This window comes from Camarhynchus parvulus, chromosome 24 (assembly GCF_901933205.1).
Source record: "Camarhynchus parvulus chromosome 24, STF_HiC, whole genome shotgun sequence".
Lineage (NCBI taxonomy): Eukaryota > Metazoa > Chordata > Aves > Passeriformes > Thraupidae > Camarhynchus > Camarhynchus parvulus.
This window is the reverse complement of record NC_044594.1, coordinates 1,188,947-1,203,912: the sequence shown is the minus strand read 5'-3', so window position 1 is coordinate 1,203,912 and position 14,966 is coordinate 1,188,947.

Below are 14,966 nucleotides of genomic sequence, written 5' to 3'. Positions count from 1 at the left end.
CATGGAGCCTTTAGAGCAGGGCTGGCTCTCAGCAGATGGCCCTGGTGCGTGTGGTTGCAGCCCATCCTGTGTCTCTTTGCCTATAGCAAAAGTTCACTGTCTTTTGCTAATTAAGTGTAATTTACACTAATATGGAGAGTTCTTTCTGTCAGCCTGCTGGAGGCACAGGCAGCCCTGAGCCACCTGTGTGCCTGGACAGCAGCTGGGACAGGCAGGATTTCATAGAAATGGGGAATCCCAGGATGATTTTGGTTGGGGAGGACCTTAAAAATCATCTCATTCCAATTTACCACGAGCAGGAACGCCTTGCATTGGCCCAGGCAGCTCCAGGCAGAGCTGATAACTGCACACAACAGGATGGTTTCCCCCTTTAAACCAAATAATTCCGAAAAACCTCCCTTAATTCCCGAATAATTCCAAAAAAACACCCAGACCAGGGGTGGTTTGGATGTGCCCTCGTGAGGAAGGAACAGGATCCACAAAACCTGAGAGCTTTCCTCTGGAAATGAGATTTCTCTGAGTGCAGGCTTCCAGCTTGCCATTAGATCAAAAACCACACACAAAAAAAAAAAAGGCTGGGAATTGTGTTTCAAACCGAAATTTTGACTTGACATTTCTGAGCCCTGTAACTCTGTGCCTTAAAAACGACACCAGCACTTTTCATCTGCCTTTAACGTCGGTTTTATACCAATAATTACCCTCACCGTGTAATTAGCTGAGTGTTCTGCAGCTCTGCCTGTCATCACAGAAATGGGGCTGCTCCCGTGGAAGGGTGAGCGCTCATGGGCTCTTTTATTGCCTGAAGTCTGAGTTTTCCATCCTTGGTTCGTGTGTTTGTTGGTAAAACCATCACACAGGAGGCAGAAATCAATAAAAATTCTAAAGCATCTCATCAGGGGTGTTCCATCGTTAGGGATTTACGCAGGATGGAGAGAAGGAAGGCTAGATTTGAAAATTCAAATTCCATGGACTTTAAATATTTGCCTGCAGTGCAGATTTTTGATTTCAGCTCCATTTCAGGTGCCCTCCCTGCATTCCTGCCCAGAACCTCCCTGCATTTACCACTGACACCAACCCCACCAGGTTCAGTGTCCTGGTGCTCCCAAATTGCCAAAGAGCAGCAGAAATTGCCTCATTCCCTGCACTTTGTGCCCTCACCACTGAATTTTTGAGTGTCTAACGAGGGCTGTGCTCTGAGAGGAAATTACCCTGTGGCCTGGGGAATTTTGGGCAATAAAAGGAGGAAAAAGGCAAACAAGGGCAGGGTTTGACACAGGGCTAATGTCAATCCACTGCTTTCCCTCCCAAACTGAAGTGGGCACAGTGAGAGGTGAATTCCCAAGTGTTCAGCTCGCTCTGTTTCCAAAGGACTCAATCTTGCTTTTACACCAATCCTCAAAAGGATTTTGTTCCCTTAAATGGGTGGGGTGGAAAAGCACAAACTGCTCTTCTTTCTTTTTTTCTTTTTTCTTTTTTTTTTCCCCCCAAGTGTAATTTTTAATTACGCTTCTAATTAGGGAGGAAAACTGTCATGGAAATTACATCTTTGGATTGTCACACGCAGGGAGGTGAACTTGGCACTTCTTTCTCTCCTGTTAGCTCCTCTCCTTGGGGTTGGGATGGCTTTTTATCCATGGGGCACTTTGCTGTGCTGAGGGAGCCTGGGGAAAAGTCTGTGCTCAGGATCTGAGGGTGGGAAATTCAAAGCAAACTCCACAAATTGTGCTTTTTTCCCCTACCTGTTTCATCCTCGAGGAGAGAAAAGCCACCTATGGTGGATCTGTGTTTGAAGGAGCTTTTTCAGGGGAAATCTCCTCCCAATAACCACGGGGAAAAGGGGATGGGGTTGGATTTCCAGCGTTTTCCTCTCACCAGGGCACCCCTGAAGGGGTTACAGGGCCGGGATGCTCGTCCCTGGCTCAGCACTCCTGTGGGAAGCTGTGCAAAGTTCAGGAGGAGCCTCACCTGTGTTTGCCCAGAGCTCACCTGCTGCCTGAGCCCTCCCGGAGGAGCAGCTCAGCAATAAAACAGGAAAGGTCAGCTCTGCATGGCTGATGAGCTGCTCTGCCCAGGGGACAGCAGCTGACTCGGGCTCTGACAGCCCCCAGGCCTGGCTTTGCCTGCAGTTTTGCCCAGCTAAACCTTTAAACCCAGCTTATTTAGGGATAAAGCATCTTCTCCAGAGCATTCCAGCTCGCTGCTTCCTCCACTGCCAGCAAAGGGCTGTTCCAGGAGTTGGTAAATCGGGTTTAAAAGGCAAATTAACACTTGGAGATTATCTCCACTCTCGTTTTCCCCTTTTATTTTGAATTCATTTCAGGCTTACCCGTGGAGCCTGCAGGATGTATCACTGCTGCAATCAGAATCCTTATTAAAAAGGAGCAGGATTGAGCTGCTAATTCCACAGAGCCATTCTGCAGCTCGCAGCTCGCTTGTAATTTAGATTCAATCAGCAAATAAATATGATAACAGGCTGCTGTTTATTGAACCAACAGACAGGAAAGCTCTGTCTTTAGGAACTGGTGGCAGAGCTGTGGGACTTGGCACAGCTCCTGTCTGGCTGCTGGGCTGGAATTCAAGGAGCAGGAGATGCTTTTGCAGGATCCATCCAGGTGTTTTCCCTGCCTGTCACCTCTTCTGCTGCCTGATGTTCCCCTGGGTTACCCAAACCCCATCCCTGCTTTGTCCTGTCACCCTGAGCCCACCCTGGCTGTCAGACAGCCCCATCCGTCCCAGTATTGATCCCAGTATTGATCCCAGTATTGATCCCCCTCCCAATGGGATTTCCAAAGAGCCTTCCCAGCGTGGCAGGCGACAGAAACAGAAGAACTCTGGCAAACGAGGCTCTGTGGCCAGCAAATCCAGCAGGATCTGCCTGTTCCTGGCTGGGATCAGCTCTGGAATACCCAGCACCGCGTCCTGCCTTGAGTGGAGCATCCTCAGCTCCTGCTCCAAGAACCTGGAGCATCCTCAGCTCCTGCTCCAAGAACCTGGAGCATCCCCTGCTCCTGCTCCAAACAACCCCGTGCAAACACCAGGCGGGGAGGGAGGAGCTGGGGTGGCCCCAGCTCTGCCATAATTTGGTGGCAGATGAGATGCCCAATTCCCACTTTTCTTGCATTAAAATTTGCCCACATACGGCAGCAAGAAATCCCCATAAGGCTGAGCAATGCAAATGCCTGCACTGTGGGTTTGGGAACCCTATTCCCACTTTCCTTGCACTAAAATGTGCCCAAGTATCACAGCAAGAAATCCCCAATGCAAATGCCGGGTTCCCTGGGTTCGGGAGGCAGGTGTCAATGAGCTCAATTAATCACTTTCAGATCAGGGCTCCAGAGCTGCACCTTCATTCACCAGGGGCCAGCAGTGACAGCCACCCGCTCGTTAGGGCAGTCATGGCCCTGTGTTAATTATGATTTCCATGATGTGGAGCCATCCTGCAGTGGGGCAGATGGAGCCGGGCTGATTCAAAGCCATTTCTGGTGGCTCAGGGTGTTCTCCTGCAGATTTCTGCCAAACAAATGCAGGAACACCTGGCAATAAAGGGGATTTAGCCACGGAAATGCAGTTTTGGGGCGGCTCTCGGGTTTGCCAGGGGGATGTGGCGCTGAAGTGCAGGACGGGTAAAGCAGGGAGAGCTTTCCCTTGGCCTCTCAGTGCAGGGCTGGTGCATCTCGAAGCACAGGTGTCACTATCTCCAAAATCCTCCAGAATCATCCAGTTTTTAATCCCGTTGTGGAGCAAGACCTTGCATTCCATGTAAAGTTCATTCCACATCTGCCACAATTCCCTTTTCCCGCTGGCTCTGCTCCTCCTGGACATTTGTTTGCCTGTCCCCAATAAGAGTTATACCAATTGTTGCTTTTTCTCCAACTGTTGACTTTCCAACACCAGGGGGAAAAATGCAGCTATTTAGTGCAGGATTGGAAGGGAACTAATCACTTAAGAACTAATTAGCAAGGGACTCTGACAGGGACGTCCTTCCCGGGTGATTGCTGCTCATTTTCAGCTGTGGATTCAGGAAGACAAAATTATTTTAGGGAGATTTTATTCATTTTGAATTTATTCCATTTGAATTTATTCAATTCCCTGCAAAATCCTGCGAGGAGCACACAGTGTTTGAGTGGGGAGGGTGGAAAGGAGGGATTTACAAAGTGTTCTTTGAAAGTATTTAATGACAGAGATTTCCCCCAGTTTGGTGTGGGGCTGCTGGGGCATTTGCCTCCTCCTGCTCTCTGTGCTCACAAAACCCAGACCCAGTGCCCTGATGGATTCTCTGTGCAGGATGCTGCAGGCTCTGTGCTGCTGCAAACCCAATTCCTTTTGGAACACCCCAGAATTGTCACCAGGGCTGCTCCCATCCTGGCAGGGACCACGCTCAAACCACCAAACAGAGGCAGTTTGGAAGCTGTGCAATGCCAGTTTGACTCGGCCACCAGCAGCATCCAAACCATCCCTGTTTATTTACCTCTCCAACTGGCTTGAAAACATTAAATTTGGGCTTTTTTTTTTCCCCTGCAGAGCAGCCCCAGCAGTGTGAGAGCTGCACAAGGCATGTGTGCTCCTGCAGCTCATGACTCTGGCACTGTGAGTGACTTGTTCTGTTAGCATGATAAACACATGCTGGAGAGGAACAGCACTAATTATGACCCTGTCACCTTCATCAGCTCCCCACTAATTGTTTTGGCTTTTTTTAATCTCAGTGCTTGGAGATGAAACATGATGTTTGGTTCTGCAAAGGAGTTGAAAAGAAAAGAGAAGAAAGAATTGCATTTTAAAATAGAAGCATCAGGTAGATCTTTCTGTTGGATTTGAAATTCAAATGACAGAAATTATAACTTTTTTGTGTGTTATTAAAATAAGGCATGGGAGGTTTTCAGAGGACTTTTCTGGGACTGCCCAGATCGAGTCTCAGTCCACTGCTTCACCTTGGGCTGTGCTCTCAGGAGCCTCCCAGCCCAGGATCGGGGTTCTCTCTGTGCCACAACACAATAAAACTTCCTAAATCTCTCCAGGTGTTGCCAGACAGCTCAGAAACCTCCCCAGAGATAAATCTCTTCCTCGTTTTTTGAGGAAAAGAGGTGATATCTCCTTATTATGGGCTCTGTGGATCTTGGGAGAATAAAGATTAGGATTCAAGCCTGCAGAAAAAAATAACATAGATATATCTTTTGTTCCTCTGCTCTCCAAGACAGCAGGTAAATGGAGCAGAATGTGGATTTTCTGCTGGGCATTCCTTGAGGGTGATGTACAGGTGTAAAGGACTGCATCAGACCTACACACAAAACACTAACTATTTCACAAATGAGAATCAGAAGTAAGGTTTCATTGGGGAAAAATTCTTCCCAGGTGCTCCTTCATGCCCTCCCAAGGGGCAGATTCTGTGGCTGCACCAAGACCAGAATTAAACCTGCCAGTGGAGCCTCTATTGGCTCCCATGGCTCAGAAATGCAATGACAACTTAGATTTGTATGAAATGAGGGATCTCTGAAATCTCTTAGCAAGGCTTGCAGGATGTTGCTCCCCCTGGGGAGAGCTCTTGAGGTGGAGAAGGTTTCCAGCCACTTGAGAATGTTCCATTTCCAGTATTCCATTTCCAATATTCCCAGAGCAGTGAGGGAGGCACGGCTCAGCCTGTGGCACTCAGGCCTTGCCACAGACCTTCACACAAACTGGTTTTATTTTTGGTTTTACACCAGCTCTAAAGGAATATTGGACAAATCCATGGATGTCCACCCTGGCCTCTGTCCTGGCGGCTGTTGGGTGTTGTTTCAGTGTCTGGATGTTCATCCCCACGAGCAAAGAGCAGCAGAGCAAAAATTCCCAGTGCAGGGCAAGGCTCTGCCCACGCTGGGAATTGTGGTGAGGAAAATGCCTCACCCGGGGTGCCCAGGCCTTGGTGCAAGCACACACATGGAAAACCAGCCAGGAAATGAAGCCAAATGTATAAATATGAATGAAAGACAAGGCTGTGATCAGTCCAGGCTCTGATTTCCCGTGGCTGCCCTGGATAATTTCCACCAGCAGTTGTTCCAGCAGCCTGTGAAAGGAAATGGGCTGGGAAGGAGAGCCCAGGGCTGTTCAGTTGTGCAGGTTTCTGTTCCACCACATGTTTATAACCAAGGGCAAATGTCCAGGTGTGCTGGGCTGGGCTGTGGAACACCTCTGGCTGGGCACTGTTGGAAATATTCCCCTTTTGGGGGAGAACAAAGGGCAGTGGGTGTGGAGAGCAGGAGCTGCATCCCACAGCCCGGGCACAGAGAAGGTGTTGTGTGAAATACGGAACCACAGGAAGGTTTGGGGTGGAAGCACATTAAACATTTCCAGCTGCACCCCTTCCATGGGTGTGGGAACTCAGAACATCCCTCTGGCTGTGCAGGACAGCCCAGACCCTGCCAGGGGGCTCAGAGACCCCGGCACAGAGCCCAAAACCCCTCTGGTTTTGATCATGACCCATGGAGCAAATTAGCAACCTTGTATGAAGATCAGCAAGCCACAACAGTTTAGGGAGAATAATAGTGAAGTTATCATGGGGTGAAAAAAGTAGATTTTGAGGTTTCTGGTATGGGGGTTCAGGAGGCAAAACGGAGGGAACTGGGTGTGCCCAGCCTTTCTCCTTCTTCTTCTTGGCCTCCATCTTCTGCTGTGATGGTGGCACTTACAGATTGGTTTAGAGTAGAGGCTCACTGTCTAACACAGGTGATAGGTATTGGGAAGTTATGGTAAACATTGTACATGTAGTTTTTAGTATAAAAAGATAACACAGCCCTGGGAGCAGGTAGAGTGCCTCTGTCTGTCCTGCTGGATGGACCTCGGCAGGGCAGGAGAAAGAATTTTATAGATAAGGAACAATAAACAACCTTGAGATCGAGAAATGAAGAGCCCTGACTCCTTCTTTGAGCTGGGCTGGGAAAAGAGACTTTGGAACCCTTCTCGGGGTCACTGTGAGCAGCAGAGACCCCAGCACATGGGCAGGGACCCCTCCATGGGCCATGCAGGACTCTGTGCTGTGCCAGCCCGGCCTGGCTGCTCCCAGCTGCCCAAAGGGAGCCCAGGCTCTGCCCAGGAGCTCCCCTGGGTGTGGAGGGAGCAGCAGCTCCCCTGAGCCCGAGGCTGGGAGGCAGGTCATGAATAAACATGATGTGCTCTGCGACTGACTGACGCACGGCAATCAAAGGCAAACTCGTTCAGAGTTTGAGATCCGGACTTTAATTGCCAGCCCACGTTTACCTGGCTGTGTAGGCAGGAGGGAGAACTCTTCACCCAGCTGCATGGGGATGCTGGCTCTTGGCAGGGGAGGAATTGCTGGCAGCTCCTCTGGGAGAGCTCTTCTCAAAGCACAGGGACTGTCCTTGCTCCTGCTCGGCACACAGGGGGCATTCAATAAAGAAAAGACCCTTTACATCTGCACAGTAATTAAACAGCTCAGCTCTCAGGCTTGTGGAGGGATGTTTGTCTCGGTCATTTTATTTCTCAGCTTGAAAACATTCAGATTATTCAGGGTAATCCAGGAGTGGGGAAAGAAAACTGTCCTTCGTGGGTTTCTGGCTAATCCAGGCCAAACTGGTAAAATACCAAAAGCAAAGCTCCAGCAGGGCACTTTCCAGGGATCAGGGAGTTGTTTTCACCCAGCCTGGTGGGATGCAGCTGCAGTAAATGAGAAAAAGGGCTTTTGCTCTGCATCATTTTTAATAAAATTGATCCTCGCTGCTGACAAAGATCAAAGAAATCGAATTTGTGTGGGGAGACACTGGGCCCTGTGGGCTCAGATTAATTCCAGTCCCCTCATGCCATGGCACTGGCAGCACCACCCCATCCCCAGGCAGTTGCATCACCTCATTAGCCCAGCTGACAGCAGCCAGTCTATATTTCCTATAAATTCCTTTTCATTGCCTTTGGTGTAAAAAAAAAAAAAAAATTCGCCCAAACCCAGCCCGATGACTCACAGAGAGAATAACCCATTAATGTGTCCCTGATGGATTCACCAAAATAACCCATTATTGTGTCCCTGCCCAAACCCAGTGCCCTGATGGATTCACCAAAAATAACCCGTTATGGTGTTCCTGCCCAAACCCAGTGCCCTGATGGACTTACAGAGAGAATAACCCATTATTGCGTCCCTGATGGATTCACCAAGGATAACCCATTGTTTTGTCCCTGCCCAAACCCCGTGCCCTGAGCTGGGAAGGCACCCAGGGGTGCAGGAGACACTCCATGGTCTCAGGGGAGGGGGCTCAGCCCCATTTTCACCCCACAATGGCAGCGCTGTTTGGTTTTTGGCCAAACTTTCTGCCCCTCACTGGGCATCACACCTGGGTGTTCTCTCAGGCACCACTGACCTTCCTTTCCCCTCACCTGGGCTTGGGCTGGCCCAGCTTCAGGACCAACATAGGTTTTGAGGTCGCAGATGAATGTCAGAGGTGTTGATCCTTATAAAACCGCTCCTAATAGCTACTGATGTTGTGGTGAGTGAAAAATCAACTTTAAAATAAAAACTGTTTAGTCCCAACCTGGACTTTTTTTTCTCTTTGGCTCCTTGTTGATGTTTAGGCAAAACATCTGAGCTGCTTCTTCTCCCAGCTTGCTCCCCTCTCCCTGCTGGCTCCTGGCAAACTGCTGTGGATCAGTTCAGCAGCACAGGCTGCTCGGCGAGGAGAGGGGAAGATTAATTGAAGACTTAATTCCTCCTCATTTGATCAGCTCAGGGAGAGGTGCTCCTGGAGGCCTCGTGAATCAGAGCCCCCAGGCTGGGGTTGTGCCAGGCTCAGGGGGTTTTGGAGCACACAGCCCTGCAGGCAGAGCCCATCTATCCCCTGTGCCAGGCTCAGGGGGTTTTGGAGCACACAGCCCTGCAGGCAGAGCCCATCCATCCCCTGTGCCAGGCTCAGGGGGTTTTGGAGCACACAGCCCTGCAGGCAGAGCCCATCCATCCATGCCAGCTCCTCCTTCTCCAGAGCAGGGAGCAGCAGGGCTGGGAAGGGTCAGGATCAGGCTCAGGAGGGGCTGGGCAGGAGGAGGGGACAGGGACAGGGCTCTCCAAGGGGCAGCAGCCAGCTGGAGCCAGACGAGCCAAGCTCCATGGCCAGACTGTCGTGGGGGCAGTAAATCAGGCAGGGAGAGGCAGGCAGGGGGAAAGGAAACGTGCCTGCAGGAAAGCTGGAAAATCCAGAGCTGGGAGCCACCAGCAGACTGAGAAAGAGCTTTTCCTCCTCACCAGCCTGGCATGGAGCTCCTCTCCTGGCCTTGGTACCACAGTTATTGCCCTGGTACCACAGTTATTGCCCTGGTACCACAGTTATTGGTTTGGTACCACAGTTATTGCCCTGGTACCACAGTTACTGCCCTGGTACCACAGTTATTGGTCTGGTACCACAGTTACTGGTTTGGTACCACAGTTATTGGTTTGGTATCACAGTTACTGCCCTGGTACCACAGTTACTGCCCTGGTACCACAGTTATTGCCCTGGTACCACAGTTACTGGTTTGGTACCACAGTTATTGCCCTGGTACCACAGTTATTGCCCTGGTACCACAGTTACTGCCCTGGTACCACAGTTATTGGTTTGGTACCACAGTCACTGCCCTGGTACCACAGTTATTGCTTTAGTACCACAGTTACTGCCCTGGCACCACAGTTACTGCCCTGGCACCACAGTTATTGCTTTAGTACCACAGTCACTGCCCTGGTACTACAGTTACTGCCCTGGCACCACAGTTATTGCCCTGGCACCCCAGTTACTGCCCTGGTACCACAGTCACTGCCCTGGCACCACAGTTATTGCCCTGGCACCCCAGTTACTGCCCTGGCACCCCAGTTACTGCCCTGGTACCACAGTTACTGCCCTGGCACCACAGTTATTGCTTTAGTACCGCAGTTACTGCCTTGGCACCCCAGGATTGTCTCTCCCCATGCCCAGCTTTGCCCAAGGGCACAGATTTGCTGTCCCTGCCTGGCTGCCGTGCCCAGGCTGGGAGGAACAAACCCAGGGGAGCCCAGCCCGTGGAGAGGAGCCCAGAGGAGCCGAGGAGCTCCAGAAACACCAACCTAATGGGCTGGAAACTGCAGCCAGACGCTGCCAAGCTCCAGATAAAATCATTTCACACAAACAAGGGCTCTGCCACAAGGGCTCCAAATCCCACGCAGAGAGGACTTGAGAAGGTTTTTTTTAAATCCTTTTTTTTGCTCAGTTTAACTCCTCCCCAGCACTTTGGTGGCGGTGACATGGAGACAAGCGAGTGTTTTATCTCCTGGAAACCACTCACATCCTCCCTCACCTCCCTGCTCTGTCCGCAGAGCTCCAGCCCCATTACACAGACAATTTATGGCCCTGCTTCTCAGCTTTAGGCTGCCAGTGACTTCGGGAGGGTTATTTGTCCTTAAGTACTTGTAATTCTTCCTCTGCAGGAGCATAATCAGTCATTATCAGCGGCAGTTTCAGGCTCTAATCATAAAGCTGTTATTTCTGTTTAATCCTAACCTTGCTAAGTATTAATTTGATGTTTAATCCCCCTGGTATCTGGCAATATTGGCCTGTTATTGTTGTTGCTGTTGCTGTTGTTTATGTGACAGTGAAAAATCAGCCCTGTAGGAGTCATATCCTTAATTATTTACCGTTCATTTGCCAAATCTCAGTTGCTCTCTTGCCACCCTGAGTCCTGCAGCCTCCCAGGGCAGTGTCACCCCAAAGTGCCCCAGTGTGGTCAAAGGGACAGGTGACACTTTTGAGGAGGGGACAGGAACCCCACAGCCTCACTCTGCTCTTTCAATCCCTCCACCATCCTTTAAAAAACAAACAAACAAACAGAATAACTGCGAACCTGCTAGGCTGTCAAACAGGAGGTGACAATTTATCAAACCTCACCTGGAGAGAGGTGGCAGAGCCACTGCAGGAGCTGCAATTAGCAGGAACGCCATGATTAACCAGTAATGACCTGCTGGGATCAGTGGAGCCATTCCACAGGCACAGCTCAGGGGCTGGGGAGGGAGTGGTGCCAGCAGCTCCTGCAGCCTGGGCTTGTCCCCGGGAGATGCTGGGGTTTGTCCTAAACCAGGGGCCCAAAGGCTCTTGTGGGTGTGGTGATGCTCTGGAGAAGCAATCAGGGGCCCAAAGGCTCTTCTTGGTGCGGTGATGCTCTGGAGATGCAGCCTGCTCTGTCCAGCTTGGCGAAGTGAGTGTCAAGGCAGAGCTGAGGAGCAAAAATCCATCCCCAGGGAGCTTCTGGGGGCTGCTGCTCCAGCCCTGCCCCTCAGCATCCCCTGTGCTCTGCAGCCTCTGCTGCTGCTGGGGAATGCCAGCCCCTGTGACAGCCTGGCTCTGGTTTGCAGGGCTGCAACAATGACAATTAACAATGACAATTATTAACAACGACAATTAACGCAGGGAGCGTGTGCAGGGACCTTCAGGTGAGTTTGCCCAGTAAAAGTGCTCGTTTATTTTTGTTTATTTTCACTGCAAATCTGCAGTTTCTAGCTGGGGCTGAGGGAGAGCAGCCAAGGCACTCAGAGCTGGGCTCTGCCTTCACTGCTGGGCAGCAATTCTTGTTTTCCCTGGCTGAAGAAGGTGACAATTGTGATGCCACACGTGCCCAGGGGCACAGGGCACACCCGAGCTGGACATGGAAACCAGAAGGCTCCAAGTTCCTTTATCTGAATTATTGCAGCCTTTGTTCTGTGCTGCCATGGGAGGGAAGAACAAGCCCTCGCTCCCAGCGCTGCCTCAATTTTCAATGTATAACTTTGGAAGCTTAATCATCTTCTTTTCACAAAGCCTTATGGTTTATATATATTTGGGTTTTTGTTACTCTTTTGTATTCACCCTTTTCGCTGTCAATTTAAGCTTAATATTATTAAAATTGCTCTGGCTCGCTCTGCTTAAAATTCTGCAGTTGCAGGATTTTTTGGGAAGAAGAAGTGCTAAGTCAAACACTTTCTCCTGTTTCTTGTTTGTCTTTAATGACTCATTAGATCATCACCTCTGAAATGAGGAAGCAATAAAGCTGCTCTGAGGAAAGCCTGGCAGGCAGCTCTGGAGGCTGCTTTGGGATGGGAGCTGGGCTGGTTTTGGGACACAAATCCCACCCCAGAGGTGGTTCCTGAGGGGCTGCCCAAGGGCACGGGCCACAGTGGGTTAAAAACATCACCCTGCTGCAGGAAGGGTCGGAATTCTGCTTTCTGTGCAGGGTGAATGGGGTAAATCAGCTCTGCACTGTGGTGGTGCTCACAGGGGTCCCAGGGCGAGGGAAGAGATGAGAATCTTGACCCCATGTTTCAGAAGGCTGGTTTATTATTTTATGATATATATTATGTTAAAAGAAAATGATATATTAAAACTGTACTAAAAGAATAGAAGAAAGGATTTAATCAGAAGGCCAGCAAGGAGTAGAAAGGAATGATAATAAAATCTTGTGACTGACCAGAGAGTCCGAGACAGCCGGACTGTGATTGGCCATTAATTAAAAACAACCCCATGAGACCAATCACAGATGCACCTGCTGCATTCCACAGCAGCAGATAACCATTGTTTTTCTTTTCATCTGAAGCTTCTCAGGAGAAAAAATCCTGGCAAAAGGATTTTTCATAAAATATGTCCGTGACACTCCACCTTGCCCAGGAGGGATCAGATTTGACTTTTAAAGGGAAACCAGTGTCCATGTGGTTTTATTTCATGTCCTAAAGCAACAAGAGCCCACAGATCCCCCAAAGACCCTGTCACCCTGTTTATTTATTTATTATTTCTATACTTATTATTTATTTTATTTACTTTTTTAAGTTCTTCTAAGCCTTCTGATGTTTACATTCTTGTCATGAACTTTCTCACACACTTTATGTAAATAACTTATTGGTTTGCATTCTTTTATGGAGGAGTAGAAATTCGGTGGGCTGCTGGTTTGTCCAGCGTCATTGGAGAGGTGGCACTGTCACCCTCCAATCCACTGTCACTTTTGGAAATCTATAAATGTTGGAATGAGAAATTAAAATTACTCTTTCTACCTTGATAGAGCTGCGTGTTCGCATCGTGTTGTTTGTGTTTTATAGTGACATGGGGGGTTCACAGCAGCCAAAATTCCCCGTTCTGTGCTGGCCAGGCAGCGCTGCGTGCAGCTCCATCGGCGTTTAAGGAGGATGCACAGCTGGGTGAGCCGGGCTGAGTCACTGCCCTGAGCCCTGCGCGGCTCCAGCTGCTGGAAACAACGAATTCATGAGTTAGAAACTGCAGCCCGTTCGTTGTACGTGTGTCAGCGTGCTGTCCTGTGGGCTTTGAGTCCTGGAAAAGGGAAAAGAAGGGAAAGGGGGAAAGGAAAGGAAAGGAAAGGAAAGGAAAGGAAAGGAAAGGAAAGGAAAGGAAAGGAAAGGAAAGGAAAGGAAAGGAAAGGAAAGGAAAGGAAAGGAAAGGAAAGGAAAGGAAAGGAAAGGAAAGGAAAGGAAAGGAAAGGAAAGGAAAGGAAAGGAAAGGAAAGGAAAGGAAAGGAAAGGAAAGGAAAGGAAAGGAAAGGAAAGGAAAGGAAAGGAAAGGAAAGTATTTGGGTTGCCAAGACCTCCTAAAACATGTTGTATTTTTGAGTCACAGATGGCAGCTCTGTCAAGCCAGGCACCTTCTTAGCACCACACAAAAATGCTGCTGGCCACAAGGGCTGACACAATCCCAGGGCTCAGGATCGTTGCTGTCCCATTCAGACACTTCCCAAATAAAATCCCTTTTATTTTTTCTCTCCCATTTTCCAGTCGGCACGGGCTGCTTTGCAAACCTGAGCATTCAGAGCTGCAGGAAGCTGCGTGCCCGGGAAAGGCTGTGATAATTCCCAAACTGCTGCAGAAATGAAACAGAAAGAGAAATGTGGAATTTTATTTTTGAGGTTCAGGTGATCCTTCAGGGAGATATCGAGGCTGCTGCTTTAAAGTGCTGATGAACTCCCCCGAGTGAATTTATGGGAGGAAATAAATAAGGAAAGGCTGGTTTGGACCTTTACTCCCCTGAATGTTGTGCCTTGCAGGATTGTTGCTGGTAAATGCTGGCACAAGGGGAGTTATTTCTCTGCCAAGATTCATTAAAGGTGTTTTCCTTTGTAGTCTGGGGAAATGCAGAGAATTCCAGGTGGGAAGGGGGTTCCTGGTGCCAAAGGAGGTGTCAGGATGTGAAGGGGACCAGGGGGATCTCCCTGAAGTGATTTTCTCTTTAACCAAATCCCTATTTTCTAATAGCTTTTCATAACTTTGTAATTGCAGGCGGCGTATTTATTTACATCAGCAGTGGCTGTAATTACAGAGAATGCAAATGTGTAATTATTTAATTAGGATCCATAATGAGGCTGTGGGAGGGAGCTCGGAGGCAGACGTTTGTGGTGAGCAGCACTGGCCAAGGCTTTGTGGAGGGGAAGAAAGTTGGGATACAGGAGGGTGCACCCAGGAACTGAGAGCAGGAAAATTCTGCTGCTGGCTGGGGAAACCTGGATTTCTGTCCCGAATGAGAGGAATGGCAGATTTGTGTTTCCAAACCAGCTGTGGGGCTGCTGGTAGGTAAAACCAGCACTGGGAGAGAAAAGAAACAATGGGAAGGATTCCACTGGTTGGTGAATGGGGAAAGAGATTTGCTTTTACAAATAAACTTTGGGTTTGCTGAGAAATGAAATTGGACATTGAAAGATAAAAGAAACAATGGGGAAGAAAACCCCTAAATTCCATAAGAATTAAAAATTAAAAGGGAGGGTTGTACATTAGAGGGGAATCTCTGGTATCAGGTGTTCTGGGGAGTCTGAACCTCTCAAGTACCTCAGAAATGGGGAAAAACTCCTAAATTCCATAAGAATTAAAAATTAAAAGGGATGGTTATACATTAGAGGGAAATCTTTGGGAAATCTTCAGGATTAGGCGTTCTGGGAAGTCTGTACCTCCCAAGTACCTCAGAAATGGGGAAGGAGAGAAGGGAAGTGTGGCTGGAAATTGGATAAAAAGGAGGCTGCTCCCGCAC